At 47.9% G+C, this 23241-nt stretch overlaps 1 protein-coding gene across 4 annotated transcripts in view; it reads left to right on the forward strand.

The window, feature by feature from the left end:
• LPP (LIM domain containing preferred translocation partner in lipoma) overlaps positions 1-23241 on the forward strand; it is a 281558-nt gene that overhangs the window by 11843 nt on the left and 246474 nt on the right. Inside the window, exon 1 of one of the 4 annotated variants that reach the window (XM_083739586.1) lies at positions 21421-21624. The exons of the other annotated variants lie outside the window; for them this stretch is intronic. The gene's annotated coding sequence lies outside the window, so the exon portion shown is untranslated. Of the gene's footprint in view, positions 1-21420; positions 21625-23241 lie in introns of those variants that run through there. 4 annotated transcript variants of the gene reach the window in all.

Consider the following 23241-nt stretch of genomic DNA (forward strand, 5'->3'; position numbering starts at 1 on the left):
ACAAAACACTGTTTCTGCAAGTAGGTTTTATTATATTTGTTTTTTATATTTTGGAAATGTACATTCAGTTTTTTTTCCCTTTAATTTTTTTTTGGGCCCCCAAGAGAGTGGGGCCCTAAGATAGAGCTTGTTTAGCTTATACGTAAATCTGGCACTGCTCGGGACAGATGAAAGGAGGGACGCTTTCACGCAGCGCCTAATTAAACTGCGGAACTCCCTCCCACAGGAGTCTGAGATGGCCACCCACCCATGGAATCATAGAATTGTACAGTTGGGAGGTATCCTGAGGGTCATCTAGCCCAACCCCCCTGCAATGCAGGAATAAGAGGATTGGACAAATTCATGGGGCAGGAGAGGGCTATCAATGTTACTACAGTCAGGGCCATCTTAAGCATATTCAGTGCCATGGTGAAAGATCCTTCCAGCACCCCCCCCCCGAAAGCTCCAAAACAAGGGAGGGGCAGTAGAAAATGTCCTCTGCCTTTCCCAACACCCTGATCCATGGCGTGGCGATCCAGCAGGAGAACGTGCTGGCGGACATGCTCTACGGCATCAGGGCGCCTGAGCAGGCAGGGTGGGAAGGCTGCACACTGCCTTTTGCTAGGAAGCAGAAGGAGGACAACGACCGCTGCGTGGATTGCTCTCCTCCTGTAGAGGCTTAGGAAGGAAGCTGCAAGCCCGCCCGCCAGCCATATAGTTGGCGGGGCACAGCTGGTGGGCGTTCAGGGAAAGGGGAGGCCGCCGGCAAAACCCCAGAGTTCCCCCACTCACTGGGGTGCCCCTGAGAGGCCGGCGCCCTGGCGCAACGAACCACTAACACCAATGGGAAAGTTACAGACAATAATACTACAACCAGACCTAACACGGACACTGGCACCAGAGCCTGCAATAAACCCAGATGCCAACTTTGCTGCCACATACACCCGGACAACACCATTACTGGCCCCAACAACATCACACATACCATCTCGGGACTATTTAATTGCTCATCGTCTAACATTGTGTATGCCATCAAATGCCAACAGTGTCCTTCAGCTCTCTATATTGGACAAACAGGCCAGACCTTATGCCAAAGAATAAACGGACATAAATCGGACATCAGGAATCACAAGACAGAGAAACCAGTAGGAGAACACTTCAATCTCCCAGGACATTCTATACAAGATCTCAAAGTAGCTGTTTTACTACAAAGGAATTTCAGAAATAGACTGGAAAGAGAAGCTGCTGAATTACAACTTATCACCAAACTTAAAACCATGGAGAAACCTGGCCTGAACAAAGACCTTGGATTCTTATCTCATTATACATGACAAAGCCATTTTTCACCTTTTCACCCCTCGCTTCTCCCTGTAAGACCTATTGCAGTCGTTAAGAGTCGTCAACAGGCTCATCACAGCTATCTGCCAATCACCCATTCCCACCACCCTTCTGAGTAATACCCCTCCCCACCTTCTCACTATATAGAAGGGTCTGGAAACTTCTGTTTCAGTGTATCTGAAGAAGTGTGCATGCACACGAAAGCTCATACCAAGAACTGACTTAGTTGGTCTTTAAGGTGCTACTGGAAGGAATTTTTTTTGTTTTGACCAATGGGAAAGACGGCTTTGACTACAGTTGCAGGCACTGTGGGAATAGGATGCTGGAAAAGATTCCTGCATTTCGGGGGTGGACTGGATGACCTTTGGGGGCCCCTTTCAACTCTGATTCTATGACTAGATAGGCCATGGCCTGATCCAGAGGGCTCTTCTTATGTTTTCGACGTTGAAACAAGTGGGAAGACAGTAGGAGGAAACAAATGTGGTTGATATTGTAGCCGCAGAGTTTTCATTCCGTCTCAGGGTATGTGGGAGGTGGTAGCAGATGATGAGATTAGGTTGCACCATGTGGGTGCCAGGGAGCCTCTGGGCTGCAACCCAGGCTTGCTGGGACAAAGAAAATGACAGGGGTCGATCACTTTTGAAACTATAACACCCAGCTGTCCCTTGGATCTTAGGCAAAAGGCACAGGCCATCTGGAAGATTGAGAACAGAAGCAAAAGTGAAACTAGACAGCATTTATAGTAACAAAGCTGGAAATGAATTTTAGACTGCATACTAGGGCGACCGCATACTGAGCAATATGGCCAGTCTTCAAGATGGCGTTATATCAGCAGCCAAACATTGCAATACAGTAGTCCTTGCCAGAGGGTTACGTAAACTTCAGGATGCGAAAGTGGCAAACCTGGAAGTATTTGTCCGAGTTTCTCCCCGCGCACATGCGTAGAAGCGGTCCTCAGGCTGTAGAAACCTCAGGATCCAACCCAACCTCCAGAACGGATCCCATCCGCAACTGGAGGTACTACTGTATATTGATATACCACGATATCCGAAATAAGGAAGGAACTATGCAGAGGTGAACAGGCAAACGTCCTGGCAACTGCTACTAAACCGGATGAATGACAGTATTATCAATCATCACACACTCAGTTTCATCAGCAGGGAAGCCAGAATGCATCCCAACAGGACTTTTGGTTTTGGACTTGGCTATCAAACGGTGATATTTTGATTCATCAGGTTCATGCAAGCAATGAAGATCACATCTTTCCACCATAGTTAGCTGATTTCTGATTTCCACTTTTTATATGGTTCATATTTTTAGGTATGGTTATTCTGAGCCACTTTGATTTTTTTCTTTTTTGATGAATTAGCAGTATATGAATATTTTTCTATAAATAAGACTGATAAAGTGGAAAACTTAAATGGACAGATTAGCCCATCGCTCACTTGTCGTTCGGATTGTGCCACCAAATCTGTATGTATCCTTTTGTAGCATTGGGTGCTGGATAGGGATGGGAGCAGTTTGGTTCAGCTGGCATTTTATGGTGAATCTTTCAATTTGGCGCTTTCCAAAGCAACAGGTGATCCAAAACTTGGCCGCCTTTCAAAATTTGCACATATTTGAATTCTGCAATGCAAAATGCATGTATTAGGGGAAAACTGAGCTTAGCAAGAGCTAGTTTAGTGCAAAAAACACCCGGAAACATTTGTGTTTTTGTCATGAGAGTTATATGCCGCTTGAATGTAGAAAGGCAAGAAATCCCTCAAAGTAGTTGAAACACATTGCATTTGGGGAAATTCCTTGCAAAAATATGCACATTGGTCAAAGCTGCATGCAAGAAAGTGCTCATTAGGAGAAATTTGCCCTGAAATGCTGCTGAAATTTCCACGAGGGTTTTCTCTCGCTAAAGAAATTGCAGATTGTTGCTGCGGGGTGAAGAACTGAATTTAAGGTTGGAAAGATGGCAGACCGAGGGAACTGTGATGGACTAGCCTTTTCCTCCCTTGTACTGAATGGCCCTCTGCATTTTTCTGGGGCCTTAATATGACTCTTGATTCACAGGTTCCAGTGGACGGCTACCTTGCAGTGGTGTAGCATGGGGGGTGCAGGGGGGCTGGCCGCACCGGGCGCAACATCTGGGGGGTGCGCTCCACGGGTTAGGGGGCACAAATTACTTGCCTTGCCCCGGGTACTGACAACCCACGCTACGCCACTGCTACCTTGAGCTGGCCCGGCTTGTCCTCGGCTCCTGAATGCTCCCAGAACTACCTAGGCAGGGCATGGGAAAAAGCACCACACGATCCCCGCAGTGCCAACACGCTCCTCTCCAAATGGTCCACACCCTTCTGATTGCTGCAGACAGTTTTTCCCCTCCTTCTCCGTTGGCTTTCCTGACAGCCGTGTGAATTTCTTTAATGCAAATCCTCTGGCGGGATGTTCTGTGCTCTGCCTTTTGGCGCTTGTCCCTGTTGGATTCTCTGTTGATTTATGGATTCCGTTTGTCGGAGAGCAGAAATCGGAAGGGCGTTCCTCCCCCTCGTGGCGGGGGAAGCATCCTTGCTGTACCCAGACCTTCCTAGAGAAGCTTTCTGTTCTGAACGCCTCATCTTTCCTTCTGAATGTGACTGTTGACCCAACTTGGTGCCCCAACTCTTCAGCTGTGGCTCACGATCTACAAGCAAAACAAAAAATTCCTTCCAGTAGCACCTTAAAGACCAACTAAGTTAGTTCTAGGTATGAGCTTTCGTGTGCATGTACACGAAAGCTCATACCTAGAACTAACTTAGTTGGTCTTTAAGGTGCTACTGGAAGGAATTTTTTGTTTTGACTATGGCAGACCAACACGGCTACCTATCTGTAACTGGATCTACAAGCAAGTAACTAGAATCGTGGGCTCCCATTGAAGCTGAATTTTGGAAGATTCAGGACAGACAGAATGAAAGGTCTTCTTCATGCAGCAGGAGGCAATGTTGGCCACCAACCTAGATGGTTTAAAAAGCTTTTCACAGAGGTGTGGTTCCTTGGACATGACACTGTATAGCTTCCTGGCCAACAGCACAGAGTGAAAGCTCATTAAATAACCAAGATCATCCAATCGCTCAGCAAGCAATTTAGGATAAAGGCTTGACAAATAGGTCATTGGGAAGCACCTCTCAGATCTCACGAAAATGATTGACCCATGCCTGGGTTATAGTGCTTTAGGCCATTTGAGAAGTCCCACCCAAGGAGGGGGAAAATGTGCATGTAGAAAACCAAGATGTCTGGGACAGCTTCCCCCCTGAGTTGCTGACTTTCTGCATGCAAGGAAATTTTTATTTGTGGGATGGAGTATTGGTTTGAACTAATTCACACCCTGTTTTAGTGATGACCCAACTCCTTAGAACTCTTTGTTCACACTCAGCGCCTGGCTAGAGGACAGACAACTTGATGGAGAACAGCAGGCGATAAAGAGTTTTCCAAACATGGGCATGAGAAAGAAGAATGTTGCAAGCGTTTCATATTAAAGGAATTGAGGGCGAAATCTGAAAAAAAGAAGAAAAAGAGGTTTTGAGTGTGTGTCCATGTGCCCCTCCCTCTCCCCCTCCTGGAGAGCTTCTGACTTTTGCAAAATAGAAGCAAAACCAGCCCCAAACAGAAGATAAAGTCAAACTGAAAACCACAGACCCAAAAAACCCCCCTTGAGACAACATGTTTTTGGTGCTGTGAGTGCATGCCCGAGAAACTGGGTTAGGCGGGTGTGATAATTTGGTTGTTTTTGCTCTGGAGGCCTGGAGGAATACAGCATGCGGTTATGTTACTAATCCTGATACCAAGAAGGTTGCCTGATTGTCGAGATTAAAGAGCATTTAAGATGAATGTCGGAGGCACTTGAGTTGCAATTCTGCCTTAATCCCGGGGAGATTAAGCTCAGCGGTAAAGCACAAGTTTTGCAGGCAGAAGGGCTCAGCCTCCACCTTTGGCATTGCCAGCTGAAAGGTCTGTGGAATCATAGAATCACAGAAACGCAGAGTTGGAAGGGACCCCCTGGGGTCATCTAGTCCAGCCCCCTGCAATGCAGGAATCTCAGTTATAGCATCCATGACAGATGGCCACCCAACCTCTGCTGGAAAACCCCCAAGGAACATACCCAGCTCCTTCAACCGTTCCTCATATGGCTTGGTTTCCAGACCCTTGTTCGTCTCTGTCTCCCTCTTCTGCACACCTTCCAGCTTGTCAATGTTCTTCTTGGACTGCGGTGCCCAGAACTGGACACAGGACTCCATATGTGTTTCCCAGATGCCAAAGACCAAAGGAGTCAGGGCTGGTGGGCCAGATCCCCCTAAGATTTGGCTTGCAGTTTCGCAACCTTTTAGAAGGAGGCTGAGACTCATTGGGAGGGCAAATGTTCTGCATGTGAGCGCTTTCACTTAAAAAGACCTCAGGCAGTAATATAAGGGTGGGGGGGGCATAAACTCTGCATCGGTTGTTCCCCAAAATTTCTGGGCTGCTGCCTGCTTGGTTCCATAAACTCACCCCCTGTCCTATGAAAAAGCAGTATTCGAAACAGTGGTTTGCACAGCCCCTTATTCAGCAGCCGATTCCTGTGTTCTTTATAAAGACCTCTGAGTCTCCGTTTCGGCTTCCGGGATCTTTCGAAGCACTTAACTCAACTGTATTGGTGAACTTCGTAAACCACTACAGCAACACGCCCCCCCCCCCCACTGAGTGCTTTCACTTGGTTTCCACATGGTGGCTGTAACGTTTAAATAGGGAAGCTTCAAATATCCGCATCTCTGATGATTGTGAAGCAAACAAGATGCATTTGCTTGTTGCAGATAAATACTCCAAGGAGCTTCGGGAAAATATGTGTATGTGTGAGAGAGAGAGAGTGAGAGAGAGTGGAAGCAGCAACTTGGAGGCCCCCCCCCCCCCACTCTTCATGTAAGCATTTAATGCTAAATGGGATTTTAACATGAGAAGAGTCCTGGATCAGGCCGGTGGCCCACCTAGTCCAGCATCCTGCTCTCACAGCTGAACAGTTGACTGTGCAAAACCTGCAAACAGGACCCAAACACAACGAGCACTCTCCTCTCCTGTGGTTTTCCAGCAACTAGTGTTCAGAAGTATGGCTGCCTCTGCCTGCGGCTTATACTTTTGCAAAGGAAAAAAGCACAGTCCAGTAAGTCAGCAGCTACCCTGGAAGGTGGAAGATGAAAGCAACTTACTTGCAAACGCTGACCAGATGGGGTCACGCTGACTTTGGGAAGATGCGAGAAGCGTGCGAGGCTTCGAGCGACCTTGCACGTTAACTCTCCCTTAGCCGTCAGCATTGCAGGAGTTTAAAAAATGGGGTTTTAAAGCCAGGAGGGTCCTTGGAGCTCAGGTGGTCAAACTGCCCAGTCAGTGCAGGGGTCTTGCAACTGCAGCCTCCTCCGAGATAGATGGCTGACCAATGTCTGTTTAAATATTTGCATCGAAGGAGAGCAGGCCACCTGAGGATGTCAATCATGTATCTTTCCGGGGAGAAGTCTGTTGCGCTCAAATCCTGCATACAGGTTTCCCACAGGGTCTTGGGAGAAGAGTCTGCCATTCTGGCCTGGTCCGGCAGGCTCGTCTTATCTTCTTCCGTCCTCAAAATTTCACTGCAATCTCTTTCCCCCGATGTTTCCACCTCCTGGTTTCTCCCTTGTCTTCCGGAGCGATAGAGAGTCACCCTGTTCCTTCTTGCACATTGCAAGCCTTATGATATTTCAAGATGGCAGCTCTCAGGTCTTCTCCTGAGAAACAGAAGCCGCTCTTCCACGCCTTCCACACCGGACTTGGTTCATCAAAGCTTCTCCAATTCGAACCCATGTCCTCTTTTAGCTGTGAGCTCTGAGCAGGCCAGGGGGAAAAGAACATACCCAATGGTTTAAAACAGAGGCGGGGGTCTCGCAACGGAGGAAAATACCCCGGGTTTTCCTGCGTTCTTTGCACATGCCTCCCCGGTGCTTACAGGTCTCTGCTGGCTGAGATCCGCCTGCTTCTAATTTCTTCCCTGCAAGCAGGTGTCGTAATTACATGGTTGTAACAGCAGCAGCGAAGGGGGTGGAACCCGGTTTCCGGATCAAATGTACGCTCGAGGGTTTCCTTCATCCGGATCCCTGGCAGTCCCCATTAAATCTGAATATCCACTGGCAGTCTCTGATAGGTCTGCTTGCAACTTTGCAGCCTCCTTGGGGCAGGGGACCTGGCTGTCTCCCTGCACACCTGGCAGGAAGGTGCTCTCGGTGATGGTGTTAAATAGCGCCCCTGTGTGGTAGGCCGGGAGCTCAGCAGAAGGGGTTCAGCTGCTGTCTGTCCACATACTCAATAATGACATTTGTGGTGAAGCCTGGAGATGGGAATATAGGTATCATGTGACGCATGTCATTTTCGCTGATCAAAACAACCCAAGTGGGTGCATATGGGACAAGGTGATCTAACATGTAGACTGGCCCCAAGTTACAATCTTAGAATACAATGGTACCTCGGGTTACAGACAATTCAGGTTCAGACTCCGCTAACCCAGAAATAGTACCTTGGGTGAAGAACTTTGCTTCAGGATGAGAACAGAAATTGCACGGCAGCAGCAGGAGGCCCCATTAGCTAAAACAGTTTCAGGTTAAGAACGGACTTCCTGAATGAATTAAGTTTTTAACCCGAGGTACCACTGTACAGTGGTACCTCGCAAGACGAATGCCTTGTAAGACGAAAAACTCGCAAGACGAAAGAGTTTTTCGTTTTTTGAGTTGCTTCGCAAGACGAATTTCCCTATGGGCTTGCTTTGCAAGACGAAAACATCTTGCAAGTTTGTTTCCTTTTTTACTATGGGAAACCGTGCTTCGCAAGACGAAAAATTCGCAAGACGAAAAAACTCGCAGAACGAATTAATTTCGTCTTGCGAGGTACCACTGTAATAGAATTGTACATCTAGTCCAGCCTCCTGAAATCAAGGGAGTTTGGTATGTTTAGCCTGGAAAAGAGAAGACTGAGAAGCGATATGATCACCACCTTCAAATATCTCAAGGGCTGTCATATGGAAGAGGGAGCAAGTTTGTTTTCTCCTGCTCCGGAGGGCACTGCAGGGGGTTGGACTAGATGACTGGATGTCCATGGAGGCGCAGGTCAAGTCTGTGTCCAGGGCAGCTGTCTACAAGCCCCATCTGGTACACAGGATGAGACCCTCCCTGCCTGCTGTCTGTCTCGCAAGAGTGGTGCATGCTCTAGTTATCTCTCGCTTGGACTACTGCAATGCGCTCTACGGGGGGCTACCTTTGAAGGTGATCCGGAAACTACAACTAATCCAGAATGCAGCAGCTAGACTGGTGACTGGTAGGGGCCGCCGAGACCACATAACACCGGTCCTGAAAGACCTACATTGGTTCCCAATTCAAAGTGCTGGTGCTAATCTTAAAAGCCCGAAACAGCCTCAGTTCATTATATCTGAAGGAGCGTCTCCACCCCCAGCGTCCATCCCAGACACTGAGGTCCAGCTCCGAGGGCCTTCTGGCAGTTCCCTCAGTGCAAGAAGTGAGGTTGCAGGGAACCAGGCAGAGGGCCTTCTTGGTAGTGGCACCTGCCCTGCGGAATGCCCTGCCATCAGATGCCATGGAGATAAGCAACTATCTGACTTTTAGAAGACATCTGAAGGCAACCCTGTTTAGGGAAGTTTTTAATGTTTGATGTTTCATTCTGTTTAATATTCTGTTGGGAGCAGCCCAAAGTGGCTGGGGAAACCCAGCCAGATGGGCGGGGTATAAATAAATTATTATTATTATTACTATTATTATTATTATTATCCCTTCCAACTCTACAATTCTATTCCATGAATGCAGGAATCACAGCTAAAAAATCCCTGACAGATGGCCGTTCAACCTCTGCTTCAAAACCTCCAAGGAGAGTCCACCACCTCCCAAAGGATTCTGTTCTGCTGCCAAACAGCTTTCCCCGTCAGAAAGTCCTTTCTAACATTTAGTTGGAGTCTCCTTTCTTGCCGTTTGGAGCCATGGGTTCGGGTCCTCTCCTCCGGGGCAGGAGAAAACAAGCTTACTCCCTCTTCCATATGACAGCCCTTAAAATATTTGAAGATGGCTAGCACATCTCCTCTCAGTCCCCTATTTCCCGTGCGAAACATACCCAACTCCTCTGGAAAGAGCAACACCCGTATGAAGAATTTGATTTTGTGATGATGTGATATCTGTGCAAGAATTGGACGATCCCGTTCCTGCATGTGAAAGGGGCCTTGATGAAAGATGTGGCTAAGCTCTTGAGTTGGGACTTTTCGGGAAGTGAGACGTGTGGCAGACCAACTGCTCCAGGGACAAATGTACTCCCAGGAGCACCCCACAGCCTTTCTGATTCCCTTTTTCATTAATCAACAGTGTTTCTGACGTCCAGCCTTCGTAGCTGGACCAGGGGGTGGGCATGGGTTTTGTTTTCCCTGTGCAGCCCCTGCTAATAAGAGAGTCGCGTTTGATTTGGTTATTTCAGCTAATTGCGAGGCACCAGGAGAGGCTGCCTTTCCACAGTAATTATCCGGGATAAAAAGAAGAAAATTGCACCTATTACCAATTTGCTTCCTCACTCCTACTGGGCCTTGATCTGCAGAGCCCGAGAGACTAATGCGGTTGCCAGCAGTTTTCATTATGAATCGTGTCAATTTAAAAGGGACTGTAAAAGCCCCCCTCTCCACGACTCCAAGCCTGGCAGGAGTAATTTTGTGTGGTGCTCCAGTGAAGGCTAGGGATTGGTCTAGGCTTGGGTGGGGGGCACCGGTTGGTTGGCTGGCTGCCAGCCCCTTCGGCAGGCAGATTGGAGAGTTGGGGGAAAGCTAGACTGCTCTCTTCCCCTGATTTTAATCTTGATGCTAGGTAAAGGGCACCCCTGACCATTAGGTCCAATCGCAGATGACTCTGGGGTTGCGGCGCTCATCTTGCTTTACTGGCCGAGGGAGCCGGCGTACAGCTTCTGGGTCATGGGGCCAGCATGACTAAGCCGCTTCTGGCGAACCAGAGCAGTGCACGGAAACGCCGTTTACCTTCCCGCCGGAGTGGTACCTATTTATCTGCTTGCACTTTGACGTGCTTTCGAACTGCTAGGTGGGCAGGAGCAGGGACCGAGCAACAGGAGCTAACCCCGTCGCAGGGATTCAAACCGCCTACCTTCTGATCAGCAAGTCCTAGGCTCTGTGGTTTAACCCACAGCGCCGCTCGCATCCAAGCCTGATGCTACAGCCTTGCAAAAGCAGCCTCCTCTAACCAGACAAATCAAAAGAGCATAAGGTGGGGGCTCCTGGATCAGGCCAGTGGCCTATCTATGATCTCACGGTGGCTGTTTCGGTTTCTTTCAAGTCCCATTCTCGACATCATTGTTCAAATCCACGTTTCCCCAAAACACGCATCATTCTACGTATTTGCCTGATACGTGTATTTTTGCAAGCCAACCCCCTAAGAACCCCCCCCCCCGTTTCTAGCAACTCAATCCTACTCAGAGTAGACCCATTGGGCCAGGTTAGTTACTTCCTTTGATTTCAATGGGTCCCATCTGAGTATGACCAGCGCTGGATGCAACCCAATGCATTTTTCCTTGTTGCTTTTTCTCCAATACGCATTTTCTGCATGTTCCCACCGTAACACACACCTTTTAGTAGACATGTTGGCGTCTGAGAACTGCATTTCAGATTTTGGAGAAGTGCAGGGATAGCTGTGTTTCATTTCACATCCTAGAATCCTAGAATGGTGGAGTTGGAAGGGACCCTGAGGGTCATCTAGTCCAATCCCCCGTAATGCAGGAATCTCAGCTAAAGCATCCCTGACTGTTGGCCACCCAACCTCTGCTGGAAAACCTCCAAGGAAGGAGGAGAGTTCACAACCTCCCGAGGGAGACCCTTCCTCTGTCAAACAGCTCTTGCTGTCAGAAAGTTCTTCCTAACGTTTAGTCGGAGTCTACTTTCTTCACAACTTAAAGCCATTGCCTTGAGTCCTACCTTCCAGAGCAGAAGGAAACAAGCTTGCTCTATCTTCCATGGGACAGCCCTTCAGATATTTGCAGATGGCTCTCATATCTCCTCTCAGTCTCCTCTTTCCCAGACTAAAGATTGCCAGCTCCTTCAACCATTGCTTCCGAGACCCTAGATCACCTTGGTCACCCTCCTCTACACACCTTCCAGCTTTCCCTGTTTAGGGAAATTTTTAATGTTTAATAGACTATTGTATTTTAATATTTTGTTGGAAGCCGCCCAGAGTGGCTGGGGAAACCCACCCAGATGGGCGGGGTATAAATAATAAATTTTTCTTCTTCTTCTTCTTCTTCTTCTTCTTCTTCTTCTTCTTCTTCTTCTTCTTCTTCTTCTTCTTCTATTATGGTGCTGGACAGAGTATTCCAGGTGTGGTCTGGCCAAGGCAGAACAGAGTGGGACTATTACTTTCCTTGATCTAGACCAGGGGTAGGCAGACTAAGGCCTGGGGGCTGGATGCAGCCCAATCACCATCTAAATCCGGCCCGCGGACAGTCTGGGAATCAGTGTGTTTTTACATGAGTAGAATGTGTGCTTTTATTTAAAACGCATCTCTGGGTTATTTGTGGGGCATAGGAATTCATTCATCCCCCCCCCCAAAAAAATATAGTCTAGCCCACCACATGGTCTGAGGGATGGTGGACCGGCCCACAGCTGAAAAAGGTTGCTGACCCTTGATTCAGCCTAGAATAGCATTTGCATTTTTTTTGCTGCTTCACCACACTGTGGACTCATGTTTTAGTTGAGATTCCTGCATTGCAGGTGGTGGGACTTGGAGTCTCTTCCAACTTTTATGATTCTAAGTTTGTGGTCCGTTGCTGCCAGCTGTATGTGTGAAGGGGGCCTTAGTTAAACTGCAAAAGGGTTGTGCTTCTCTGCAAGGATCGTGGCTCAGTGCCAAAGCATCTTCTCTTCACGCAGATTGTGAGTCAAAGACCCGCCACCCGCATAGAATTACAATAAGACACCCAAACATGTTATTTTAGGTTAATGGGCGAAATTAGGCCACAACTTTTATTGGTTACAGCATGTGAGTAGTATTGGCTTAGGCATTGGATGAAACAGCAATACCAGACTCCACCCCACTCAGTGGGAAGTCATTTCAGGGGTTAACAACCAGTGGGAGGAGCTTGTTGATGCAAATTCAACTGGAAGCTCCCCCATGACGTCACCGGGGGTCGTGCCATGGCCCTAGCCACCAGCAGGGTATCGGACAGGATCCACGACCGCCGGATTCCTTTAACGGAATACCCAAAAGAGGAGGGGTAGATGATGGCGCATACCCAGTCCTCCAACACAGCACACATATTCCAATGCCTAACCGCCACCCGAGCCAAAAGGCTCGCCGCCAATACCCTCACAGCTGCAACCAATTCCTAATACTTCTGATGATGTTTGCCAACCACACATCATTTCCTTGATCAGAAAGATGGACGCCACCGTCGTGAACAGACTGGGAGCAGAGCACTGCCGCGGCTGTTTAAACGCATTTAGCCCTGCCCACCAGCCGGCCCTATTGGTCGGCTGGGAGGCTTGGCCGTGGCAGCAGAACCAATCAGGAGCAAGGGGCCCCCTCTGGGAGGAGGAGATGCTATGTCCCAAGTTCAGTTCCCCAACATCATTTCCAGGCAGGGACAGATAGACGACTTCTGCCCGAATCCTTGGCGAAGCAAGTTTCAGCAATGTTGAGCCGGACGGATGACGAGTGAAGGCAGTTCCTTTGAGGACAGTTGCCTGGGGGAGACGGGTATGTTTTAGGCTGGGGAGAAGGAGATTAAAGAGGCCGTGCTGACAGCCTCCAAGTGTTTAAAAGTATGTCGGGAAGGAGCTAGGGAATAGTTGTTTTCGCCCATGAAGCGAGGATCAGACAAGAGGCAGGGGATTTGAAATCGATGTTGCCGTTACGCGGGGAGATCAGTGCGATTTTGCCTGTCCTGTGAGGTTGCTCGCCAGCAAATGTTAGCAGGAGTATGCAGAGGTATCTTTCAAGACCAGTTTAAATGGCAGACAGGTGGAATGGAGATCCCCTTAGGATAAGTGTTCCAAACTTCAAGATCAGCTCACCAAGCAGACAAGCTGGAGGTTGTTCCCTTTTCCTAACTTTTCCTAAGAGAAACTTTTCCTAAGAGAAAGCTGGTCCAGTTCTTCTTCTTCTTCTTCTTCTTCTTCTTTTTAAAGAGCATTATTATTTTTAAAAGAACACACCCATATACAAATGGTTCAGATGCAATATATAGAACAGTGCTGTAACGAAGCAGAAAGATTACACGGATAAATATTGCCCTATAATTCCCACACCCCCCCAATGATTTTTATTAGTTTTCGTTTACGTACAAGAACAACATACAGTCATACCTCGGGTTATGGACCGCTGAAACCCAGAAGTACCAGAATGGGCTATTTCCGGGTTTTGGCAGTTTGCGCTTTACGCATGCACAGAAGTGCCGAATCGCAACCCGCATGTGTGCAGACGCGCAGCTGTATAACTGCAGTAAATTGTTCAATGGTTCAATGGTACCTTCCTGTTAAGTTTCATATGAAAGACATAATACACACACAATATGTTTATTTATGTATTATCAATCCAAGTAGCCTCTCTGCAGAGAATCTTGTGTTGAAGGTGGAACAAAAATATATTCTGTCTCTTTTATAAAGGAAAAGGAAGGAGGCCAGGTCTCACCAAAAGCGTCTATCCTTGAAATGCCTTTAATTACCCTTCTGTGAATTTCACCCTATAATTTATCATTTCAAAATACAATAGAGTGCACCGTACAACAAATCTGTTCAGTGCTTGTTCTTCTATACTATTTTATAATTTGATTCGCAAATTTATGTAGCACGTGATTGTAAAAAACACATACCTTCAAAGCAGTTAACAATACAAGTATCACAAAGGAAAATTAACAGTAACAATGTAAAATTTTGTAAATTGAAGATAACCATAAGCTGAAAACCGATTCAAAGTTGCATCAACTTTCTAAATATTTGGGTAGTGTGGCACTTTGCTCATTATTCCAGATTTTTTGAACCATTCTGAAACTAAAGGTGCCTTTCAGCACCCACTAACCCCCCCCCCGAAATGTTCAAAATACGTAAAAGCCACTTCCAGATATATAGTGGAATATAGTGCAAGTTTAGTGCTTGTTTCCATGTAATTTGCTTCCAGGGACGGGGAGATGGGGACCCTTTTTGCAAATAAGATGGAACTATTGATCGCTTCTATTTCTATGCTGTTTTTTATTCAAATAAATCCCAAAGCGGCTTGCAAACAAAAGATAAAAATAACATAATGGAACATCACGAATACAGCATAAATCGTATAGAATACTTAACCAATCATCACTAAAACAATCCCAAATCCCAAATGCAGCAATTCCCATCTATGCAACACTATTGCCAAAACAACTAAAAAAATAATATAAACAGTTACACCAAAAATCATATTATATGATTCACAAAGTACGACAGCATTCATGTCTATAAAACAATATTAACAACATTAACAAAATAGCAACAAAACATAGTGTTGAATTTGTACGCATTTTTTAAAAAAAATAAATGATTTTTATTGGTTTTTACGTATAATCACATTACGTAACATCGTAGCCTCTTATTTTATCTATTTGGCTCGACTGAGCCCAACAACTTCCCTCCCTCCCGTTCGATGGTTTACAAAATGTGAACTTTACATCTTTACATTTCACTTTGTTTCCTATCCTGTTACAGTATATCATTATCTAAAATACTTTATTACTCAGCCTGAATAGGTTGCCATTTCATCTTACGTATAACCCCGCTAGTGATGTTAACTGCTTACAGTTGTCTTTCAAATATAATATAAATATAATATAATATAAATATAAATTTGTTCCAATCCTTTCAGAATGCTTGGCAGTGGTGTAGCGTGGGGGGGTGCAGGGGGGGCCGGCCGCAACATCTGGGGTTAGGGTTAGGGGGCGCAAATCCACGGGTTAGGGGGCGCAAATCCACGGGTTAGGAGGCGCAAATTACTTGCCTTGCCCCGGGTGCTGACAACCCACGCTACGCCACTGATGCTTGGTCTCGCTGCTTCCGGGTTCTTCCCACCATCGTCCAAAGTCCATCATTTTCACCTGCCGCTCTTCTTGGGTTGTTAACTCCTGTTGTTTCCGTCTTTGTACACAATTTGGAGGCTGGGTGAAACTCGGACGTGTGTTCAACTATGATTAAAAATATCATTAAACTTTTTCTGTTTCCCACTATGTTTCCGGAAGTGGTTGAGACTAAGGTTACCAGATTTTTTTTCAATGAATCCGAGGACACTTTAAATAAATAAATAAATAAATACGACACGTTCGGCCCGTTGATGCTGCAGCGATGGTGGTGGCAGAGGGGCGGCCGCAGCAGCAGGAGGCCCCATTAGCTAAAGCGGTGCTGCAGTTTCAGGTTAAGAACGGACCTCCGGAACGAATTAAGTTCTTAACCCGAGGTACCACTGTATTCCTGTTGTGTTTTGTGATTTTCCTGATGTTGTAAGTGAGCCGGAACTGGTCTGTGACCATAATAATAAAATTCATTCAAAGCTCGAATATAATGCGGGAATTAGCCGGGGAAAACAGAATGAAACTGCCGTGGGAATGCATGCTTGGTTGGCAGGGGTGGGGATTGTGGGCTGGTATTACCCAAGCTGGGCCTCTGCCAGAGCCACCAACCCTTTTACTGGTTTTGGAGGTATTGTAGCTGCGTCTTTGTCACCTGCTTTACAGGGGAGAGAGATAAGGAGAGCCTCTCTCTGCTCAGGGTACAGCAGCAGCACTTGCTCAACACCTTGATAACCTTCGCTGGGCGTAGAAGGTGCTAACTGTGGGGTTAAGGGGAAAGGTTGACGCTTAGTCATCCTGCTCTTGCCAGCAGGGCATTCGCTTTCCGGGAGAGACTCCCTGAGGCGGACACACTTGGTGCCTCTTTCACACTTCACCACTTGACTCGATTTCACCCAGTGGCACCGCCAATTCAGCTGATCTCTCTCACTGCCTCTCTCTGAGGGGTGTCTTGAGGCATTGAGTCCCAGTACATCTGACCGTGGCACATCTGGTGCCCTGGGCAACGGGAGAGCTGGGCCGGGCACCAAATAAAGAGAAACTGAGCTTTTAATGTCATGGGCCCAGTCCTGTGGAACTCTCCGCCACTGGAGATTCAGCGGGTGCCTTCTGTGCCAAGTTCTAAGCGCCTGCTGGGAACTTTTCTATTCCTCCAGGCCTGTGCAGGCAACATCCTTTCACAATGCTTTATTGAGGCTTGCTCCTTTAAAATTTGTGGCTTCTAATTTTTTAAGACGTTATCATGCTTTTATTGTATGGTTTTAAAAAATCTTTTAATGCTGTAAACCACTTTGACTTTTTAATGATTTGTTGCTAAATAAATAAATAAATTTGGGTCCCCAAAGCCATTAATAAGTTTAATTTGCAGAGGCTATTCATATTCCACATAGCCATCGGGGATCAATTCATTAGATGCACATTTTAACGGGAACATAGCTAATCCTCATTTCTTGAAAACTGAAACACAGCCATCCTTTGACATTTGCACCGCTCTGCATTTTGCAACGCCTTTATCCAGCAGCCGTGCACGGGAAAATGTGCATATTTGGAAAAATAGCACACAGAATGCAGTACACGTAAGGATAACTGACTGCAAAATTTGTGTGTTAGTCAGAAGTTCCTATTAAAGTGCTTAATCATTTTTTAATATATACTTTTAGTATTTTTCAAATACCTTTCATAGTTTTTATTCCTGTGATCTTCATTGGACCACTGCGTGCCATGTATAAATCTGTTTAAATCGTGTGTCTCCCCTGTTCCTAACTCTGACGTCCCTCCTCTCTTAACTCTGGTCTAAGCTGGAGAATTGGTGAGAATATCTTTCCTAAGGTAAAGGTAAAGGGACCCTTGACCATTAGGTCCATTCGTGGCCGACTCTGGGGTTGCGGCACTCATCTCGCTTTATTGGCCGAGGGAGCCGGCGTACAGCTTCCGGGTCATGTGGCCAGCAGGACTAAGCCGCTTCTGGCGAACCAGAGCAGCGCATGGAAACGCCGTTTACCTTCCCGCCAGAGTGGTACCTATTTATCTACTTGCACTTTGACCTGCTTTTGAACTGCTAGGTTGGCAGGAGCAGGGACCGAGCAACGGGAGCTCACCCCGTCACGGGGATTTGAACCACCGACCTTCTGATTGGCAAGTCCTAGTCCCAATATCTTTCCTACTTCTCTCCTAAGACGACAAGCCCCTCTGGTGGTGTCCTGCTCCCTCCATGTCTCCTGCGCCTGGAATCACGGGAACTAGAAGGGACCCTAAGGGCCATATAGTCCAACCCTCTGCAACGCTGATGTGGCAGCCTGTTGCAACCGTGGCATGGCCGATTTGGGACACAATCATAGAATCATAAAATTGTAGGGTTGGAAGGGACCCTGAGGGTCATCTAGTCCAACCCCCTGCAATGAAGGAATCTCAGCTAAAGCATCCAGGACAGATGGCCGTCAAACCTTTGCTTAAAAACCTCCAAGGAAGGAGAGATCTGAAGAGCTTCTGGCAGAGTACTTTTTCAGGAGTTGCATGTCTGCTTCTGCGTACTACAGTCATACCTCGAGTAACAGATGCTTCAGGCTGCGATTTTTTGGGTTACAGACTGCCGAAACCCGGAAGTACCGGAATGGGTTACCTCTGGGTTTTGGCGGCCGTGCATGCGCAGAAGCACTAAATCATGCTTTGTGCATGCGCAGAAATGCGCAGACGCGCAGCTGTGGGTTGTGAATGATGCGGGTTGTGAATGTGCATCCCACATGGATCACGTTCGCAACCCAAGAGTCCATTGTAAAATAATATTATTTATTATTTATTATTTATTATTTATTATTTATTATTTATTATTTATTATTTATTATTTATTATTTATTATTTATTATTTATTATTTATTAGGGAGGCGGGTGGCACTGTGGGTTAAACCACAGAGCCTAGGACCTGCCGATCAGAAAGGTGGCAGTTCGAATGTGACGGGGTGAGTTCCCGTTGCTCAGTCCCTGCTCCTGCCCACCTAGCAGTTCGAAAGCACGTCAAAGTGCAAGTAGATAAATAGATACCGCTCCAGCGGGAAGGTAAATGGCGTTTCTGTGCGCTGCTCTGCTTCACCAGAAGTGGCTTAGTCCTGCTGGCCACATGTCCCAGAAGCTGTACGCTGGCTCCCTCGGCCAGTAAAGTGAGATGAGTGCCGCAACCCCAGAGTCGGCCACGACTGGACCTAATGGTCAGGGGTCCCTTTACCTTTACCTTTATTATTTATACCCTGCCCTGGCTGGGTTTCTCCAGCCACTCTGGGCGGCTTCCAACAAAATATTTAAAATACATTAAACGTGTAGGACTTGATACGATCCTGTTCCGCACCAACCTGTGTCATCCTGGCGTGTGCTTGCATCCTCCCCACCTCTGGGTCTGTGCCGCCTAGGGATCAGTTGTGCAGACTGACAACGCCCCTGGCACACACGCACAGTCCGACTTTCCTATCTCTCTCTGTGAAATCTGAGCGATGTCCTGCGCTTTGGTGTTGCGTCCTCCCTGCTGATGCTGCCTGCCGTGCTGCCGCCAGATCCTCTCTGCTGCTGGCCTAAGCCCCCCCCCCCGAGCCCTGCAGTAGTACACCATGAAGCCAGTTTCTGAGCAGATCCTTGCCATATATGGCCAAAGCCCAGGACTCCTGCTCCTTTCCCTGCAGAACTGATAAGTGTCTTGTTTTAAGAGAGCAGCCACAGCCTGCCCCCGCAATCTCCAGCTGCGTCACAGCCTTTTTCTTCTGGATTGCGCATTCTTTAGATTTTCGGTCCTCAAATCGCGGAGAGAGGACTGTTTGCACTGGGAGGGCTGCCTTCTCTTCTGCAACTGGCCCCCAGGGAAAATAGATAAATAAAATAGAAGGAGGGCATATAAAGGCTGCAGTCCCATTGAACTCTCTCACCCCAGGGCCCAAGGAGGGGAAAATCCGAAGGCTTCTCAGTCTAGGGAGGGGGGAGAATTACATTTACAAGGCAAAGCATAGAGCACTCTCAGGCTCTATGTGTGTGTCCTCTTTTCCGTTTGAGCTGGAGAGGGGGTGCATGGAAGGATTATTTATTATTATTATTATTATTATTATTATTATTATTATTACTACTACTACTACTACTATTATTATTATTATTATTAAATTTATATATTGCCCTATACCCAGAGGTCTCAGGGCGGTTCACAGAACAAAAGCAAAATATAAAACCACAAAACATATAATTAAAATAAAAACAGCCACCCAATAACACACACACACCCAATCAGTGGGGGCTGATCTTGTACTTTATTATTTCTTTTTTTGATGGCGTTGCAAACTTGGTAGATCAGGGGAATGCTGTGAACATAGTGTATCTTGATTTCAGTAAGGCTTTTGACAAAGTCCCCCATGATATTCTCGCAGGAAAGCCGGTAAAATGTGGGTTGAGCAAGGTAACTTTCAGGTGGATTTGTAGCTGGTTGACTGACCAAACCCAAAGAGGACTCATTAATCGTTTCCCGTCACCCTGGGGGAAAGTGGCAAGTGGGGTGCCCCAGGGTTCTGTCCTGGTCCTGTTGTTGTTCAACGTCTTTATAAATGACGTGGATGAAGGAATTGAGGGGATGCTCATCAAATTTGCAGATGACACCAAACTGGGAGGGGTAGCTAATGCCACAGAAGACACAATTGGGATTCAAGATGACCTTAACAAGTTGGAGAACTGGGCGCAAGCTAACAAGATGAATTTCAGCAGGGACAACTGTCAGGTTCTGCACCTAGGCAGGAAGAACCAGATGCACAAATACAGGATGGGGGATACCTGGCTTACTAGCAGTACGTGTGAAAAGGATCTTGGGGTCTTGGTGGACCACAAGTCAACATTCCAACCAGCCCCAGCCAGCATGGCTGCTGTACAGGGATGACGGACGTTTGAGGGTTCCAGCAACATCTGAGCCATATAGGCAATGCTGTGCCCATGTGCCCAACCCCAGGTGTGGATCTGATAAAGTCGCTGCTTTGCTGAAAGCCATGTTGTTTATGCCAGCACTACTGTGGCAGTTAGCACATGGCAAGGCCATTGGCTGCCTGTGAGGCCCTGTGCTTTGTGAGAGCTGCCGATCAGCTGGGGTTGGTGCTTGGTTTCTGCCAGGTGATGGGCAGACAGGCAGCCCCCGCCACCTCTCCAACGTGGGAGAGATAAGGATTCAGTCAGCTGCCCGGATTCAGTTGCCCACCTGTGCTGTTGCTACAGGTGTGAATGGATGCACATAGTCCGAGGGAAGTCCTTTCCAGCTCTGGATTCGACAGTTTGCAAATAAAGAGCATGGCAGTTGCCCTGTTGCATCAGATAGATTTGTGGAGTCATAGAGTCGAAAGGGACCACCGAGGGCCATCTAGTCCAGCCCCCTGCAATGCAGGAATCACTGCTAAAGCATCCCGGGCAGATGGCCGTCCAACCTCAGCTTAATTCCCTCCAAGGAAGGAGAGTCCACCACCTTCCGAGGGAGACCATTCTGGGGTTGAGCAGCTCTCTGAAAGTGCTTCCTAATGTTGAGACGGGATCTCCCTTCTTGCCATTTGAATGCCCTCTGCAGATCAAGCAGTCCGGCATCCGTTCCCCACAGTGGATAAGCAGATGCTCTCAGGAATGGCGACCGCCATGGAGAGGTGCGCTGCCTCTGAGTGTGAGACTTCCCCTTTGCATTTTGCTAAGAGCTGCTGATAAGACTCTCAGGGCTTGCTGAACCCACTGAGCAAGAGAAACCTGCAGGAGGTGGTGGCCTTTGCAACGCCTTTCGTATTCGTAGTTCCCTGCAACGTTGGCAAGGCGCTGACCTGGCAGGCCAGCGAGGCCCAGCACCCGGCTCGACGTTAATCATTGACCCACAGCGGGGGAATTCCGCCTCTGGAGCGGCCGTCCCCAAGTTGCCCGAAGAAGGGCGATTTTCCTGACATCCTTTGGTAGTCGTGATCTCCATATTTGGAAATGTTTACCCATGCTCTGATCTATTGGAAGGGGAGGGGAGGTGACTCAGGGCCTGGTGGAAACGAGATTTGAATTCCTGCAGGCAGGAGAAGTTTTTCCCCTTCCTTCCTTCTTTCTTTCTGCCTGCCTCTCTCCCTCTTCCTTCTGCTTGTGGTCACTCCGGCAGTTTCGCTCACTCCTGGAGCCGGTTCCAAATTTGTTCCGCTCTGGGACAAGGCGTCCCCTCGGGGAGGGAGAACAGCCCAGCCTCCAGTAAGTACCTCCTTATTGGCCTCGTGAGCGGAATGGCGAACAACCAGGGTGGCAGGGTGAGGGGTCACGATGGAGCTTGCATCGTGCCATGTGGGTCTGGTTAAAGAGGGGAAATGCCCAGTGCCAGACAGCAAGGGAGGGCAAGGGGAGGAGGAGACAGGCAGCTGTGCTTTGGAGTCCTTTCCGGCAGACTGTCAAGGTCCTTGCCAGTGAGGCTCAAGGCTGGCCTTGGCATAAGTTGGCAGTGCCAGCCATGGTTTGCAGTCCGTTGTTGCCATTTGCCTTGAGTCCCAGGAAGGCGTCAAAACAGCCTTTATGGTTCCTGACATGCTTTGTCTCCAGAAAGAGCTGTCTGCCCATGAATGGTCTGTGGAGCCGCAGAACTTCTTCATTGCCCGAGTTAATATTTATCTCTGATCCATCAAAGGAATAGAGATCTCAACAGGAACAGTTTCTTCAGCTCGCAACTTGTTTTCTGTTGGTGCCGTAATCGCCTCTTGTTTTCCTCCAATGTGTCAGCCCACATTTTGCGTGCAAAAAAATTAGAAATCTGACCAGATAGGGAGTACGTAGGAAGCTACCTTGCAATGAGGGAGATAATCTAACTTAGTATTTCCTACACTGACTGGCAGCGATGGTTTGGGCAGGAGGGTCTCGCAATCGGCGATGCTGTTGCAGATTGAACCCTTTGGGATCTTCTGCATTCAAGGCAGATGCTTTGACCCTGAGCTACGGCACGTCCCCTGAACCCCCCCTTCCCTTTTTCCTGAAATGAAATTGTTTTGTGGACAGTCAGGGAGCCAGCAGGAAAACCCTGGATCCCCTACTGCTTTCTGGCTTCTCCGGGGAAATGGAGGCAAGCCCCAGCTTTATCTTATTTTGCAGGGCAGCTGTGACACTGGCCACAGATTCAGAGCATGCGGGAGAAAGTTCCCATAGTGCATCGTTCCCCTGTGGAACTCACTGGCACATGAATGTGATGGTCGCAGGATTCGGTGGCTTTTGGAGAAGGCGGAATTGTACAAGAGAGGGGCTCTTCTGTTGCAGAAGGGGAATGTTTTTCTGGGGGGGTTGTGGAATACCCTGAGGACACCAGGGCTGTTCCAGGTGGTCCCGCTTCATTTAAACAGTGACCTTAAGATATTAGTGTGCATGCCAAACCTCTGATCTGGTGTGTGTGTGTGTGTGTGTGTGTGTGTGTGTTGGAAGGGGGGGATGTCTGATTCCCCCCAGCCCTGAACAGCTACACGGGCATCTATCTGTCCATGGAGGGGTGGCATTTCTCTGCCAGTGCCCAGCTCCCTGCTTTGTCCGGGTTTAATTTCTGTGAAATGGGGCGTTACAGGGGAGGAGCTGAACTGCTTAGGATCTACTGGGTCATGAGTCGCCCCCAATTCTGTCACTTCAGCAGGCCCAATTTGGGCCCGATGACTAGGCCAGCTCCAAATTGGCACCTTGTTTTTTTTATTGTCATGACTGATAGCATTTATACCTCGCATTCTCCTCCCAAAGAGCTCAAGGTGGCGTATGTGGTCTCCTTGTTCCTCAGCTGATCCACACAACAACCCTGTGAGGTAGGCTAAGTGGATAGGCAGTGTGACTGGCCCCCCAACATCA

The sequence above is a fragment of the Podarcis gaigeae genome, assembly GCF_964106915.1.
Source record: "Podarcis gaigeae genome assembly, chromosome: 5".
NCBI classification, from domain to species: domain Eukaryota; kingdom Metazoa; phylum Chordata; class Lepidosauria; order Squamata; family Lacertidae; genus Podarcis; species Podarcis gaigeae.